At 46.2% G+C, this 15,576-nt stretch overlaps 1 protein-coding gene across 3 annotated transcripts in view; it reads left to right on the top strand.

Moving 5' to 3' along the window:
• The first annotated feature begins 7,178 nt into the window (after positions 1–7,178).
• LRFN5 (leucine rich repeat and fibronectin type III domain containing 5) overlaps positions 7,179–15,576 on the top strand; it is a 109,018-nt gene continuing 100,620 nt past the window's right edge. For all 3 annotated transcript variants that reach the window (XM_063290600.1, XM_063290599.1, XM_063290598.1), the window contains exon 1: positions 7,179–7,902. The gene's annotated coding sequence lies outside the window, so the exon portion shown is untranslated. The remainder of the gene's footprint in view (positions 7,903–15,576) is intronic.

Raw genomic sequence — 15,576 nt, 5'->3', positions numbered from 1 at the left:
AGTCACTGTGTGTTCTTAAAGCATTATTCCATCCCATCAAAATGCCAAACACCCCCCCCCCCAAACCCCAATACCACCGTACCACAACCCACAACCCACAACACAAACACACACAAAACCAAATCACCCCTTAATTGAAAGTACTGGAGTCATCAAGTATAATGTCCATACGTTCAGAATACAATATTGACCCTGTCGTCATCAGCCTCACTCCAAGGATTAATCTTATTCTGCGTGGAACCAAACGATTCAGGTCAGTTGCTTCCTTGCTGTTTGCGGACTAATGAAATACGATTTGCTGCTTGTCCTGTCATTCTACTTGGAGAGGCATCACTCTCATCTGGCCTTCAGGCTGGACTATCAAAGGTCAGTAACGAAAGAAACATGATCCTTGACTGCATACACCCAGAATGGTTTAGGTGTCTTTAGGAGGATTAGCAGTGGTACAGATATTGCCCCCCGCAACCCCACTTGCCTTAGGCATATGCAGAAGGGGTAGAGTGAGGGAAAATGAAGAAATATGTATAATGTTATCATTACTCAAATGTTATGAATTGTGTCATTGGGAATGCAAGTATGTAATGGTGGCATTTCCATGACGTTACCCCATGCATGTTGTCATTTTGGTAGTTTGCTGGGATAGTGCTCCCTCTTCCATGGTCAATTCTAGGTCTGAATGGGCATAAGTCTTTCATCTTTGACTTAGTCTGTGCTCTTTGTACACTGACCAGTCTCATAGCTTCTCAGTGGCTACAAAATTTAGCACAAGTCTGTGCACTGCATAGCCCTTTTCAAAACCATCAAAATTGCTGCTTGTTGAACTTGGTGATGCCATTGATTTAGATGGTTTTAAAAGGGGAACCACACAACCTCATTGAGAATGCAGGTATCAGTGGCTAGTTTTGATGGCAATTTACTTTCTCTAGAATTGTAAGAAGTCTACTTTAAATAACGGTTCCTAGAGAGCTACAATCCATGCTTGTAAGCTTCCTGAATGTATCTGATTGGCTACTGTGTGAGACAGGACAAGATGAGCTATTGGCCCATGTTGATTAATCTTATTTGGGAGTGATCCAAGTGGAAATATTAACCAAGCTGATACTTGTTCAGAGCCAGAGAATGAGATATTCCCTGCTCCCAAATGCTCTGAGTTAAATCTACTTGGTGAGTTTCACTTGGAATTACTGATCTTGAATCCCAGTGTTAGAGTTACTGGTAGTCACCCAAGCTTGTGCTGAAACTGTGCTTTTAATCAAGAGAACTTTTGCATGAGTAATTTTTCCCAGGTGTTGTCCTGGGTATAACTTAGCTGCTAGTTATGGAAGACTGTAACTCAATTCCCATGGGAGACTGTTTCCCCTGCCACTGGCATATCATGGAGCATAGCTCATTGCTGTTTTTCTGATACTCCACAAATCATCAGAGTCCTCGTTGTGACATAGAATTTAAGAGACCGTACACACCCTCCCCCAGCTGGTGCCCTCCAAATGTATGGGGTCTACAATTCCCAAAATGAGGCTAGTGGATGTCCAAGGTGGTAATGCAGAACACTTTCCAAAAACTGATTTGCTTGAGTATGCTGTCCAAGACAGGAAGACAAAACTCCTATCACTGCGTAGGGCATTTTCAGATAACCTGCTTTTCTGTTTCCCAACCTTTATGAATCAAGTTGAAAACCCACTTAGGACTGATCTGGATTGGCTCTACCATTTTCAGGTCTATCTGAATTTTATTATAAGCATGGGCAGGTTTACCTGCCTGCCAGTCTACACTCAAGGCTTGCTTGCTGGCCAGTAACTGAGTGCCTCAACCTACCCTCTTTGGTTCATGCCTAAGTACATATTCCTTTCCCCTCTTCACAAAACTAAGAGCTGCTGGCATTTCCCCAAATTTCTGCATTTGCCATGGTGACGTAACTCACTTGCTTTAAAAATTCCCAATACTGGCAGTTCCGCATTTGGATTCCTTTATCTCACCAAGGTAGCATACTGCTGGGTGCGGGTGGGTGCGTGTGTCCGTCCCAGGAGGCAAGAGGTGGAGGAGGGAGCCAAGAATTCATATAGATTATCCCTGTATGCCACTGCCACTGGTATAGAACAAAATTGTTTTCAACTGCAAGCCCTGGTTTATGATGTCATGGAGCCGAGGAGAGACTTTCGTCTCATAGAAAGTGAAAGTGCTTCCTTGATTAGTTCAAATTAGATTTAGTTGTGCACCTTGCCTGGATTTTAAATATCCATCTAAGTGAATGCTATTCACTTCAGTGTTTCTGCCTCTCCAGAGGCTCACAGCATTTGGGATATTTCAGGTAAGAGAGGAATTTTGTCCGCTCAGCCCCCCAGGACATATAATTTCATTTCAGTGACCTTGCGAACAGCTGCTTTTATTCATTCACTATTCATTATATTTATCTCTTGCCTTTCCTTGGGGAGCTCAGGATAAATTTTCCTTCCCCGTTTTTTCTGTACAACTACTGTTGAGGTATGTTGGGCTAAAGATAGAGACTGGCCTGAAATCAGTAAGCTTCCATGGCTGAGGGGGGGCTTAAAGAGCTAGTCTACCATCCCAACGTGGCTCTATATGATACTGGCTACCTTCTCATGCCCCCTGATGATGACTTATGGGAGGCTTTTTGTCAGGGGCAGGCTATTTACAAAAGGTACAAAAGGTACCATCAGCAGTCATGGCCATAAATGGAGAGCTAACTTTAGATTTCATATAGCAGCTAATCATTTTTCTAAACTATAGGGCTCTGTGTAGCACCAGATTCCAAGGACAAAATATGAACCAGAGAGTGCACATAGCAGCCTCTAGGAACTCCTTAAAGCAGCTGCATCTTTTCCTAGGCTCAAGCACTTGTCCTCTGCATTGACTCACAATCTCAGGAAAAGCCACATTAGGTTTCAGCTCTTTCTGACGTGTCTCCCCATGCAAACTCAGGAATGCATTCTGTCATTTGAATCCAGATCTTTGCACAATCCTCTGCTTTCAGCTGTTCAAAGTGCTTCAGCCCTTACAACAACCCTGTGAAGTGGAAGATGACGGTACCCACAGCAGATCAGTATGATCCTCATGGTATCAAAGGAGGACAAAACTAAATGAATTTATGTGATGGCCCAGTTCAAACTGGCCATTTCCTGTCCCATGTTTGTCCAACATGGGGCAGGCTGTTATGCAAGTCCGCATAAACCTTTGAGAATAAAAGTCCCTGACATATTTGCATTGCAATCAACTCTTGTGTGTGTGGATTCAGTCTTACCTGCATCTAAATATTTTAATTTAGCTTAGCCATGTCTGAGAGTCTTCTGCCAAGTGTGAAGCATTGGGAGACCATGGATCTATTGCTGAGTCCAGGTCAGGAAGCCCAATACAATATGTCAGTGTTTTCCAACCTCAGTAACTTTAAGATGTGTGGACTTCAACTCCCAGAATGCCCCAGCCAGAATTCTGGGAGTTGAAACCCACACATTTTAAAGTTGCCAAGATTGGTAAACACTGCAATATATGCTATATCATTCCTTCTTTCTCATCTTTTCTCCAAAATATATGTACCATTAATATCTCCTTTTTGGACAGAAAAAGAAATACTTGCACAGAAATTCAAGAATCAGAACCTGGAAAAATCTGTCAAAAGTATTTGGGTAAGAATAAAAAGAGAGAGATACAAAAGTGATACCATTGAGTTTATTATAGATTACCCAGGCAGGCAAAAGATACAGATGAGGTTTTCCAGCATCATATGACCAGAACTTGAAAGAGACATACAATAGTGATAATGGGGAATTTCAATTGCCTTGATATCAGCTAGAAATCTTGAGACAGAGTACAAATAAATCTTGCCTGTTCTTACTGACACCTTCATTTGTAAGAAGGTAGAAGAAAGAACAAGGGGTTTTGCTAGCCTGGACCTAATCATCAAGAGGAATTGGTTGAAGAAATGATGGTGACTCGCACCTTGGGGAAAAGTGATCATGGTTATTTATTTATATTAATTTAGGGCATTTCTTTGGCTGCCCAACTCAGAGAACATGACTCTAGGTGGTGTACAAGAAATCATCCAACACAAAAAAAGCACATACCATCGAAAACCACCTGATGTGAGCCTCAGATGTGTGATATCCAGAGGAGGAACAACTGAGAAGACTTGCATATTGAACTTCAGAACAGCAGATTCTGAAGAATTCCAACAGAAGGTAGCTTGGACTCAGATCCATTAGCTTCAAATCCTTAAGCAGAAAAGCATTCCAGAAGGATGGGAAATCCTATGAAATGAGATACTGAAGGTGCAGGTACAAACAATCCCCACAAAAAGGAAACATGAGAGAAATTTAAACAGGCCAGTGTGAATTTGTAAGAGCTGAAGACAGCATGTGCATACTATTGGGGTGCATTACCAGCAGCATTAGACTCCAAATCACAGGAACTGTTAATTGTTCTACTTTACTTTGCCCTTGCCAGATCCAATTAGAAGTACTATGTCCAGTTCTGGGCAGCGGTGTTAAAAAAAGACTGACAAATCAGAGCAAATTCAAAGAAGAGCTACTAAGATGGCAAAAGATCTGGAGACCAAGCCTCATGAGGAACGCCTAAAGGATCAGGGTGTGTTTAACCTACAGAAGAGAGAACTGAGGGGAGATATGATTGTGGTTTTCAAGACTTCAACACAGATGGAGGAATGGATTTAATTCTTTATTGCCCCAAAGAGATAGCCGATTAAAACTACAAGCTGGACATCAGGAAGAACTTCTCGACTGTTTGAGCTGTCATCCAGTGCAATAGGCAGCCGTATGAATTTTTTTTCCAAGTGGAAGGCTTCAAACAGTGAAGGATGGTCATCTGCCAGAGCTGCTCTACTGGATTCTGTACTCAGCAGGGGATTGCATAAGGCGATCTCTAAGGTCCCTTCCAGTTCTCTGATCTTTCAATGGCTGAAGCTTATGCATAACCTTTTGGGGGAGGCAAGGGCCACAGTAGATTGGACATTTACGTACACCGAACAGGGCCATGCCACTCTTTGTGGAGGATCAGGAATTCTGGTTTTTCTTTCCTTGAATTCAGTTTTTCTCCCTCTGTATTTTAAAATGATGCTAAGCCAACTTCAGGGTTTATGTTACTGTTTATATATATCTTGCTGCCAATTTTCAGAATTTATTGTCACTATGGAAGCTCTAATAAAAGGGAACAGGGGGCTTCCATTAGCCCATTCCTGGCACGGGCCTTTGTTTCCAGTCCTCTGATTGCCCTCAATGGCCTCCTCTCCACTTATCTCTGCTTGTCTGAATCTGACGGCATAGTATCTACAACTAAACGTTGTAGTGGAGCGTTCTGTCTGACCATTGCAGAGCAAGGTAGAATTATGACTTCCCATGCTTCTGAAACAGTATTTCTGTTGAGGCAGCCAAAACCCAGGTTAGCTTTTTTGCAGAGATGTCAAGCTACTTAGTCAGTTTGGGTCAACTCTCCTTCCCAGAGGTTTTTTGCATGACCAGTTGCCAAGCCAGGCCAAGTAGACTATCATCTGCATTAGCAAGGCCAGCACAGAGTCACCCCCAAAAGCGGCAGGGTTGGATGAGAAGCTACTGCTTCAACTGCAATGGTGGCCTGTTGAGCCACTGCACAGGGATTTATGGCTCACACTGGTGCCCTCTAATCAATTTCCAAGTCTTAAATGTTTCATAGCCATCAGTACAAGAAGACATGACCTTGTGGAGTGGGGACAAACCGTCAGAAGAAAAGCTGCCAGTCCCTCTTGATAGGAAGAGGATCCTCTTTAATGTCTTGCAGAGAAGCCAGCAGCCACTTCAAACCAGGTGGCTTAATCTACAAACTGGCCCCAAGAGAAGCCCATGATCCTGCCTTGCAGATTTAGCTGCTTTTATAGATATAGCTGCTTTTGTTGCAGCTATAATCAGGAATGCAACTGGCAAAGTGACCTCGGTGCTTTTATAGTGATTAAAGAGCATTCCAAGCATTCCAAGCTGGAAGGGACCACCAGGATCATCTAATCCAATCCTCTATTGTGTGCATTTCACAAGTGATGTTAAGTAAAAAGTAATATTATTCTTCAGGATAGGTAGTGCTTTGCATCCTTATAGACAGCCCGCAGAGAGGAGCAGCAAGGCCACCACAGGACTTGTGTATGAATGGATTTTTCAGCTGAGTCTCAGGATTGCTCATCTCCTTTCTGGTCTCTTGTCCATCAGCTAGAGGTTCCATCTTATTTCAGGCGCATGTAAAAGCAACAAAGCCACAGTCAAAAGAGCATCATTTCTTTCTCCTCTCTCCCCCCGCTCTGCATATAAAATTGCCACCTCCTCTATCCCCGGCGTCCGGTAAACTGCCTGCAGACAGGGGCCCCAAAAAAAGCCACCGCCCGCCACCTCCTCCACCATTGGAAACTTCCGCATACACCGGTGCACTTCCGCCTGCCCGCCCCCGAAAATACGAGAGACCACCGGGCAGCGTGAGCAGGTCTTGGGAAAAGTCCAGCTCGTACCCGCTGCACCCTTCGAGCTCGGGGGCAGCAAGCTTCTTTCCCCCTCCGGCTCGGGAGGGAGTTAAGGGGGAGCGCCAGGCCAAAGCCACGCTGAGGCGTCTCACTCGCGAGCAGCAGCAGCGTCCCAACAGGGATCCCCACCCCCGCACAAGCAGCCGCGCTTTCCCCTCCTCGCGAAATGGTTTTCCTTCTTGAGCCCCAAACGTCAAGCGGCGATCCCCCTCGGAGCAGCGACAAAGCCCTCTCCACCGAGCCGGAGAGCGCCAGGAACGCTTCGCCCTGCCTCTTTCCGGGCTGAGAGGAGGCGCTACTCCGGCCGAAGTTTCCCTGAAGTGGCCTGGCACCGACGGAAGAGTAGAGGAGGAGGAGCGCGCACCGGCCGGCCAGCCAGCCGGCCAACTGCCGCCGCCGCCCTCCTCCTCCTCCTCCTCCTCTTCTCCCCCGGCGTCATTGGTGTGCGGGCGCCGCTTCGGCGCGTCCAGCTAGGGCGGCTGTCGCCGAGTGGAGGCGCGTCTGCCCAGCACGGGTGCTTTTATTTGAGGCCAGGCGGAGCGAGGGCCGGCCCAAGCGGGCGGGCGCTCCTTCGCCTGCCCGCCCCTCGATCTCCCGCCATTCCCCGGCGGGCGGCGCTGGACGCTTCCAGTCTCCGCCACTCGGGCGCGCTTCTGACTGCGGAGGAGTCGCCGCCGCCGCCGCCGCGGGAAAGCTTCATGCGGCAGCAAGGCGAGCGGCTCTCGGTCGGGCGGCAGCGGCAGCCCCCTTTTCTTCCTCCTGCATCAGCGGCACCGGGGATGGAGCTCGCTGCGGCGGGCTGCGAACCTGGGCGGAGGGGCGTCGGAGAAGCCCAGGCACGCGCGGGGAGCGTCCGGGCGTTGCTGCGTCGCTGCTGCCTCCGCCTTCGTTAAAGCAGCGCCTGGCCGAGGCTCCGACTCCATCGCTCCTCCTGTGCCGCTCGTGACGGCGATGTGAACGGCGGCAGCGACGGCGGCTCGGAGGAAGGTGGAGGCGCTCGAACTCCGCGGCGGAGCTCAGCGCGGCGGCCGGGGGGAGCGGGCGGCATCGCGGAGAGAGACGGAGCCGAGCGTGTTCGTGGGTGAGCGCGGCGGGATTTGATGCAACCGGGCGAGCGAAGAAACCACCGACGGTGTGGGGCAAGGTCACGCCCGGCCAGATTCGCTTCCCGCCGCCGCCCCACCCCCCCAAGCTCTCCATGGGGCGAGCGACGCGGCTTGAACGCTCGAACCGAGCCGGGCGCTTCGGGCCCGACCCGAACCTTGCTAGCCGGCGTCTCTTACCTCTAGGATGCGGCGGCGGCTGCTGCTAAGCGAAGCTCTGGAGCAGGGACGTGGAGGGCGGCCGTGGGAGAAGGAGCTCCCCGGGCGGTCGGATTCCCCGGGAGGCAGCAGGTAAGCGCCGGCGGCTTCGTTTTGCTTTCTGCATTGCAGCCCCCGCGCTGCTGCCGGCGGGAGGGCTGGGCTGGGCTGGGCTGGGCTGGGCGGGTCGCCGGAGCGGCGAGAGGCTCGGAAGGGCTCCGGAGAGGGTTCTCCCAAGGCGGCGGCGCCTCTCTCGGTGCGATGGGGGCGGGGACGAAGGGAGGCTGTTTCCTTCCCCGTCCTCCCAGATCAGTCGGGGAAGCGAGAGGCGCCTCCAGCCCCGCCAGGTGTGGCCGCTGCATCTTCGGCGATTTTCTTGCGGGGCCGCCGGCTGGGAGGACGGGCGGGAAAGTGTCGCCAGCGCCAACATTCACTCGTCTGCCCTGTTATTTCTTGGCCCGGTAAAAGCGGCGAAGGGAGCTTTTTGTGGACAAGCCCCTCCCCGAGCCGTCTTCATGGGGGGGGGGGGCGCCAAGGTCCCGCACCCCTTCTCTCCCCCTCTTTAAACGGTTCTGGAGTTTTCTTGCTACTTCGGCTTTGGCAGGCTGGGGGAGCTCCAGGGCCGGCTTTGGAGGGGCTGGCTGTGCCGGCGCGTTAGACGGGGAGTCCCCACGGAGGGCAAGCACATCAGACCCGCTTTCTTACTCGCTGTCTCCCCGCCCCTAGCACGCAAACCCGGGGCGAGGGCCTTTGGATTCGTCTGTGTGCGTGTGTGGATCGCTTTGCCGGGGGCCCGAACCGCTGGTGGGGTTTTGCCTGACGACCCCAGGGGTGGCTTCGCTCCAGGCGTCCTCTCCCTCTCCTCCCTCGCTCCCCTCCCGACGGCTTGGAAAGCCTCTGGCGGGGGCAGCGCGCAGCAGAAAGTCCTGGAGGGGCTTCGGAGGGGGGCGGTTTGGATGGGATCCCCGGAGGAAACGTGGAATGGAAGAAGGGGCGAGGAAGGCAAGGTGGAGCCCCAGGTGGGAGAGCAGGAAGAACCGTAGACTTCAGTCCAGGCAGGACATCCCAGGAGCCAAGGTGGGGGGAAGAAATGGTGGTGCCTCTGCACGGGGCGAGGAAGGGAAAATAGGCCTTTTGGGCCCAGAGGAAGAGGAAGGTCCAGCAGGAAGTTTCAGGGTGCAGTCCTTTGTTGTGTTTGGTCTTTTAGCTTTGCCCATCTTTGAACAATATTTTTTATTGTAGCAGTGCATGGCCAACGGTGACCTGGGACTTTATTAAAGTGTTTTTATCCTGTTTTTCACAATGTGCTGTATTATTCTTTAAGGCACCTTTTGAAGTCCTTTAGGATTTCTCTTGTGTAAGGAGCATTTTTTCCCCCTATCAACCCACTTGGCTCTGGGCCTTTGGTGTGTGCATCTGCGAAATGAATGGGGCAGACTAGGCTGGGTGGACAAAATGGTTGTGGGATCTCCCTTCTCTCCAGAGCTGAAGGCTGAGATGTGCCCTGATTCCATTGGAGAGGGTTTCCACAGTGGGACTGGGATGTGGAAGGAAGCAGAGGACAAGTTAGAGCTTTTTCCAAGCTAAGTGAAACATCTCTGGCTTTGATTGGTGATGTTGTTTCTTTGTGACTTTGGACATTGTGCTCAGCTTTGAAAACAGCCTGCTCCAATCTACTTCATCTTGGAGAGGAAGGTGCCTTGTCTGACCCTGTTTTCTTCCTGATACTGGTCTGGATTCAGCTTGTCCCATGCCAGGCACCTTCTTTTCTAAGACTTTTTATTTCATCTGTCTGTCCACCAGCAGATGTAACCTTTGGCTCAGTTGTGCTGATATAAATGGAAAGGGGTAGCTTACAAACTGAGATTCTGATGACAGAAGTTGCTTGCAGCATCCTACTCAGACTGGGTGGATCAGGAAAGACTTTGGTTCACTCACAAGATAACCTTTCTGCGCATCCTGGTTATCTTGCTTTCCACCTGCAGAATTGTCATAAACAAGTTGGCTTTCCTTATAAGGCTGTGGTGAATACTCTTGATGTAGTAGATGGCACACACCGGTGCCAGCCCAGCCTTACAGCTGTTTTTATTTGAGGAGCTCCCAGGTAGCTGCAAAAGAAGAAAATTTCCAACATCTCATATAACCAAGGAAAACTTCAAAAGAGAGCTTAGGTGCCTTGTCTTTTGTAGATGAGGAACAGGGCCATAGTGGCCTTTATAGATACAGTAGCTCTCTTCCCTGGAGATCAATATTTATTCTCTTTGTGGGTTTGGTAACACGGCTGTTTTTGCAGGAAAATTTTTGGGATGCTATCTGAGCAGATATTCTGCTTTGAAAATCGTTAGCAGAGCTTTGTCATTAGAAGGCCATGTTGGGCCTGAGCTGAGGATCCAGGGTAGGTCAGTGAACTGTGTCCCACATGCGTAGTATTTGGGGCCTCTCCTTCCACTGCATGGAAGGCCCTTTGATCAGGTGTGACAGAAGTGAGCAGTTTGCTCCAAATCAGGCTTCTCAAGGTGACACACCTCTGCCTTGCTTGGATTGCAAAGGAAAGAGTGATTGGCATTGCAAATCTGTCCGGGGTTTAGGCACTTGGGGAGATTTGGGGTGAAGGCCATCTTGCCGCCTTTGTTTTTCAATGAGGTCTTAAATTAACTACCAATTCCTGCTAAAAATGCTGCTGTTTTCCAAGGAAACAGATAGTGAGTTTACTCAGGCCCTGGATATGAGGATCTTACTGGAAAAGTGTCCCCTTCCTTTTACAAAAGAGTGAGAAAGTAGATGGCTTCCCGCAAGCGATTTAGCCCAAGTTACTATGTATTAGAATGAGGACCATTTTTATAGCTTGTGCTTCCTATGTCTTAGATGTCCTTGAACTTGAATTAGATAATATTTTAGAGAAAAGCAGCAGACTTCACCTCTTGTCATACAGTTGCAATAGGCAGCCTAACTGCTTCAAGCTGCTTCAAACATAAGAAAAAAAAGGAGTTGGGCAGGATGTGACAAAATGATTTGTGTGCAACTTTGTGTGTGTGTATAATTGAAAGTAGGCTATTTTCTAGACTTGGGATTTTCTCTCCCTGTATTTGCTCACACGTGAGCAATCGTAGTGCCCAATTTGATAGATTGGGAAGAGAAATGATGCTCCACCAAGATAGATTTTTGCCTGCATCCTTCTGACAAATTTTAAGGGCAAATTGATTTTTGCCTGCATCCTTCTGACAAATTTTAAGGGCAAGTTGATTTAAATTAAAGCCTCTCTGAAGTGCAGCTTGGTTCCTTGTGACCATGTGGCACACTCATGTTGGTTTTTTTGGGGCCACAGTCTGGAAGTGGTTTGCCAGTGCCACCTTCTGGGTTTTTTTTTTTTTAAATTATTTCTCAGTCTAATCTACAGCATTGAGATTTTCTGGTAGAGGATTAAACCTTGCTTAGCTTTTGCTAGGTGTTGCCACCTGCCACTTGACTTCAGCCTCTGAAAATCTCTATAAGCTTGAAGATGTTTCTCTGTTCCTTCCACGCGTACCCATCCCAGCTTTCCTTTGCTGACAAGGCTGTGCTGGATAAGGGCTTGGAACTGGAGAGAGATACCCGGCCATCAGGGGCATTTTCTTCTTTCCCCTTCAGAGAGTCTGCATTCCCCAGGGAATGTTACAGAATCTTGGGCCAATTCAAATTTCTGTTTGGTTTTCAAGCCTCGGGCAAGATTTTCCTCTGTAGCCTTAGTGGAGAATGGTTAAAATTAAATGCCTGGATTCCTATAACATGCTTAGTTCTAAGCCTGGCTTAAGAAAACATGGTTCTTCTGCTCACATAACATGCTGTGACCAAGGAAATAAGCTGTATTATGGATGAATGTCACCGTCTGGCTTATCTTTGATGTGTGTAGGTTGGCTGGGATCTGCTTTGAGGAGGGGTTTCATCTTTCAGAAGTGGGGCTAGATGTGCTTTGTGCAAATGTATTTCTCTGTCTTGGTGAGATACTTTATTTCAAAATCAAGAGCTTTTGCATACTGCTGAAGACCCTATTATCCAGGTCAGTCCACGGTTTAGAAGTGGGATACCACTTCAATTTTTTTCTTTTTCAGTGCTTATTTCTAATCAGAAAATTTTCTGGTTTATGAATTTATTAGTTAGAAAGGATAAAAAATGAACACTGACTTCAAATACAATATTAGGCAGGCTGGTCAGTTCTAAAGGGGACCGCCCAGAGTCCCCTTTTTGGGAGAGATGGGCGGTGATAGAAATTTGAAAAATAAATAAATAAAGATTAATGTTGTTTAGATTTTCAGCCATAGCAGGAGTGTGAGAAGGATCCCCCCCCCATAATTTTCAGAAGAAAATGAAGTTGCGAACAATTTCTGGAGGAAAAAAGCACAATATATTACTAGCTGGAAGACTCCCTAAGTATTCTTGAGCCAAACCTACCTGGGATTCATGGGGAGAATGTCCCAGGGAAGTTCAACTGTGATATTGGCAGGTGAAAATAAATAATAGTATTGAACTGAAAAATATCCTACAGTTTAAATCAGGTCAGATTTTTAAGAATTAAAATCTTGTCAGAAATAGTTATAGTCATTGGTAACATGGTTGCTTGAAAAGTGTCCAATATGGACAGTGATGCAGCTGGCAAGATAGCTGGCACTCAGCCAATTTTGATGTTTCCAGTCTTAACGTAACAGGTGCAACCATGCCAGCAACTTTCAGTAATTGTAGTCAGAGGTGGTGGTGGTGGGCTTTGAGGAGGATCACAAAAAAGAGGTCCTGAGTTCTTGTACCACTGGGGTCACAAGGTGCTTACTCCTTTTCTGTGCAGGTTTTCTAATAAGCACTGGAGCTGCAGTGATAGCAAGGGGGAAGTGACCATTTTCCTTATACATACCTCCTTTGGTTGAGGACAGCAGCACAGGCCAGTGTCAGAATGTTTTGGACAAGTTGAAGGAAGAAATGAAGGAGGAAGAAAGATGGAGATGGGGCAAAGATTTATGTAGCATGTGGGATGCCACAAATTTTCCTCTCCTCCTCCCATGCTGGTGAATATTCTTGGCTAGCAAGTCTTTCTTTGCCACTGAGAAATTTCAAGAAAACATCTATCTCCCCCTTCCCAGCCCCCATCAATCTGGTTTTTAGATGAATTGATTTCATCTAAATTTTAGACTCTAAAACAAGTTACACTTAACATTTATAAATACAGGAAATGTTATTGCTGTAATAATTTGTGCTCGCATTACGTTATGCATAAATACTTTGAAACTATAGCTGAATTGTGCAGAAGGTTGATTGATAGACTTGGAAGTTTAAAATGTACAACCAAGCCACTTATATTGGCATCACAGTTGCCTCCTAGAATAAAAGATTGGTTGGGGCTGAAGATGAAATAGTACATACATGAATGGATGTTCAACTGCGCAAAATTTTGGAATGCTGACCATGTCATATTAGGAATTTCTGAGGTTTGGGGAGCATGAATCACTCTGTAACCACACTGATTCTACTCTTAATGTTTAAATAGAATTATGGAGCGATTTGTGCAGTAAATGTTTGGATCATCTTATTAAAAAAAAAAGAGCCCTACTGGATCAGGCTGAAGGTGCATCTTGCCTAAGATTCTGCCCCGAGTGATCAACATGAAGTCTGTGATAAAAAGCCACTAGCAGACCATGGCTACAATAGCATTCTCCTCCCTGCTTCTTTTTTAGCATTGTATGCCACCTGACTCCCAGTGACTCTGGGTGGCTCACAACAATCAAAACAAGGAAATTACAATAAAAACAATTAAAAGGAAGAAAGATAAGAGATGGCAAGAATGACAGACTGGATGGAAATGAAAGAAGGCATTTCACTCTCCCTCACCAAAGGCCTGGATGAAGAGCCAGGTCTTCATGGCTGTTCTAAACCACAGCAGAGCGGGGGCCATCTGGATTTCAAGGGGAATCTCTTGAAAGAGATTCAAGAGATCGAATGAGATCTCATTCCACAGGGCAGGTGTGCTACAGAGAAGGGGGGCTTCTGGGGTCCTGCTAGATGATATTGTTTAATACTTGCATTAGTGGCATCTTGTCTGTCATAATGTGGGTAATACTTGGCCATCATCTCTAGTAGCGTTTCCTGTGAATTAATCTAATCTACTTTTTAAGATGTCTTCAGTTGGTGACTGCCATTTTATCTTCAGTAGCAAACAATTTTGCCAGCAATTTAATTATACAACCTAAGGGGTTATCTATTTTGAAACTCCCAACATTCTGCTTCATTGATGACCCGTAAGCCCTTGTATTATTATAGAAGGGGAAAAACCTCCTCCCTATTCAATTTCCTCACACCATACATAATTTTGAACAACTTTTTCATGTTTTCCCTTTCTAGCTCCTGCCTCCCAAGTTGAAATGCCCCAAATGTAACCTTTTCCTGTAGGAGATTTACTCTAGTCCTTTGATCATTTGGTAATCTTTTTCTGGCTACAATATTCTGTTTGAGATGTGATAAAAATTACAAAGGTATTCCAAGTGTGATAGTGTCCTAGATTTATTTAAAAGCATTATGATAGTGGCAATTTTATCTCTGATTCCTTTTCTAATTGCATTGTAGAACTGTGATTTTTATAGAGCAGCTGAATGGTCATAGTCTTTTTCTGTTTTAGCCACTTAAATTATTTTGTTTTATCACTGAACCTGGTCATCTCTCTGCTCATTCATCTACAGGCCATTTATTAAGATGTTGTTATTGCAGATTAGCAGACAAGCCCCAATGTAGTTCTTAGTTGACTCCTCTGGTCTTTCTTTATAAAATTATTCATTCCTGTTCCCTGTTCTGGTATTTTACACCATCTCTCCTATGATCACATGATGGCTAAGTTTGACAAAGTCTTTTGAAAATAGTGTCTATTTTCTACAAATCCCTATCTACTTGCTTGTTGACACTTTCAAAAGATTCTAGAAAGAGTTGTAAGAACTGATTGGCCTTTGTAGAAGCCATGCTGGCTTTTTATCAGGTTGACTTATCCTTCTATACAATTGACAATTTTGCTTTTAATAAGTTAAGGTGAAAAACTTTTTCCGCCAGTTTATCAGGAACAGATTTAAAAGCTGTCGGCTTGCAATTTCCTGGATTCTTCTTAGGTCTGTTTCTCTCTTTCTTTTTAAAAAGGTATTGTGCTGGTTATGTATAATTTCCATCCTAGACCAGACCAATAGATTGATTCTATCCATTCTTAGGTTACAGAGGCCCAATTTAAGGGCATGTCAGTTTTGTTAAAGTAAAGTAAGTAAAGACCAGCAATTTCACATTTCAGTTCTTCAGGAACTTTCAAATGGATATACTCTGACCTAATGGCTTCTTCATTTTGTTCATTTATTTTGTTAAGGTCTTCAACTTCATCTCTTCAACTTTCTCTTGTCACCGCTATTTGCTTCAGTTTCGGAGTCTTTCTTCTTGAAGATAACAGTTCAGGCACAGACAGCTGTGCTATATTTTCTGCAGTGAGATAGAGACAAAGAATCATTCTGTCTGGGAAATAATTGAGGCCGCTCTGAGCATAAAAACAGAGTCGTAGGAGTTCAGCCATTTAATCTTTTTGGCTATCTTAAGGCTGTCTCGTGTGGGCTGAAAAAATCCAGAAGATTGCTAGATGGTAGCAAAAAATACAGAAAACTCTTACAGATAGTCCTCGACTAATGACCACAATAGGGACTGGAAAATCATTGTTAAGTGGTGCAGTAGTTAAGCAAGGCATCATGTAACCATACCCAATTCTACAACAGTTTTTGCGAT

This window comes from Candoia aspera, chromosome 1 (assembly GCF_035149785.1).
Source record: "Candoia aspera isolate rCanAsp1 chromosome 1, rCanAsp1.hap2, whole genome shotgun sequence".
Taxonomy (NCBI): domain Eukaryota; kingdom Metazoa; phylum Chordata; class Lepidosauria; order Squamata; family Boidae; genus Candoia; species Candoia aspera.
This window is presented reverse-complemented; position numbering and strand designations above follow the sequence as displayed.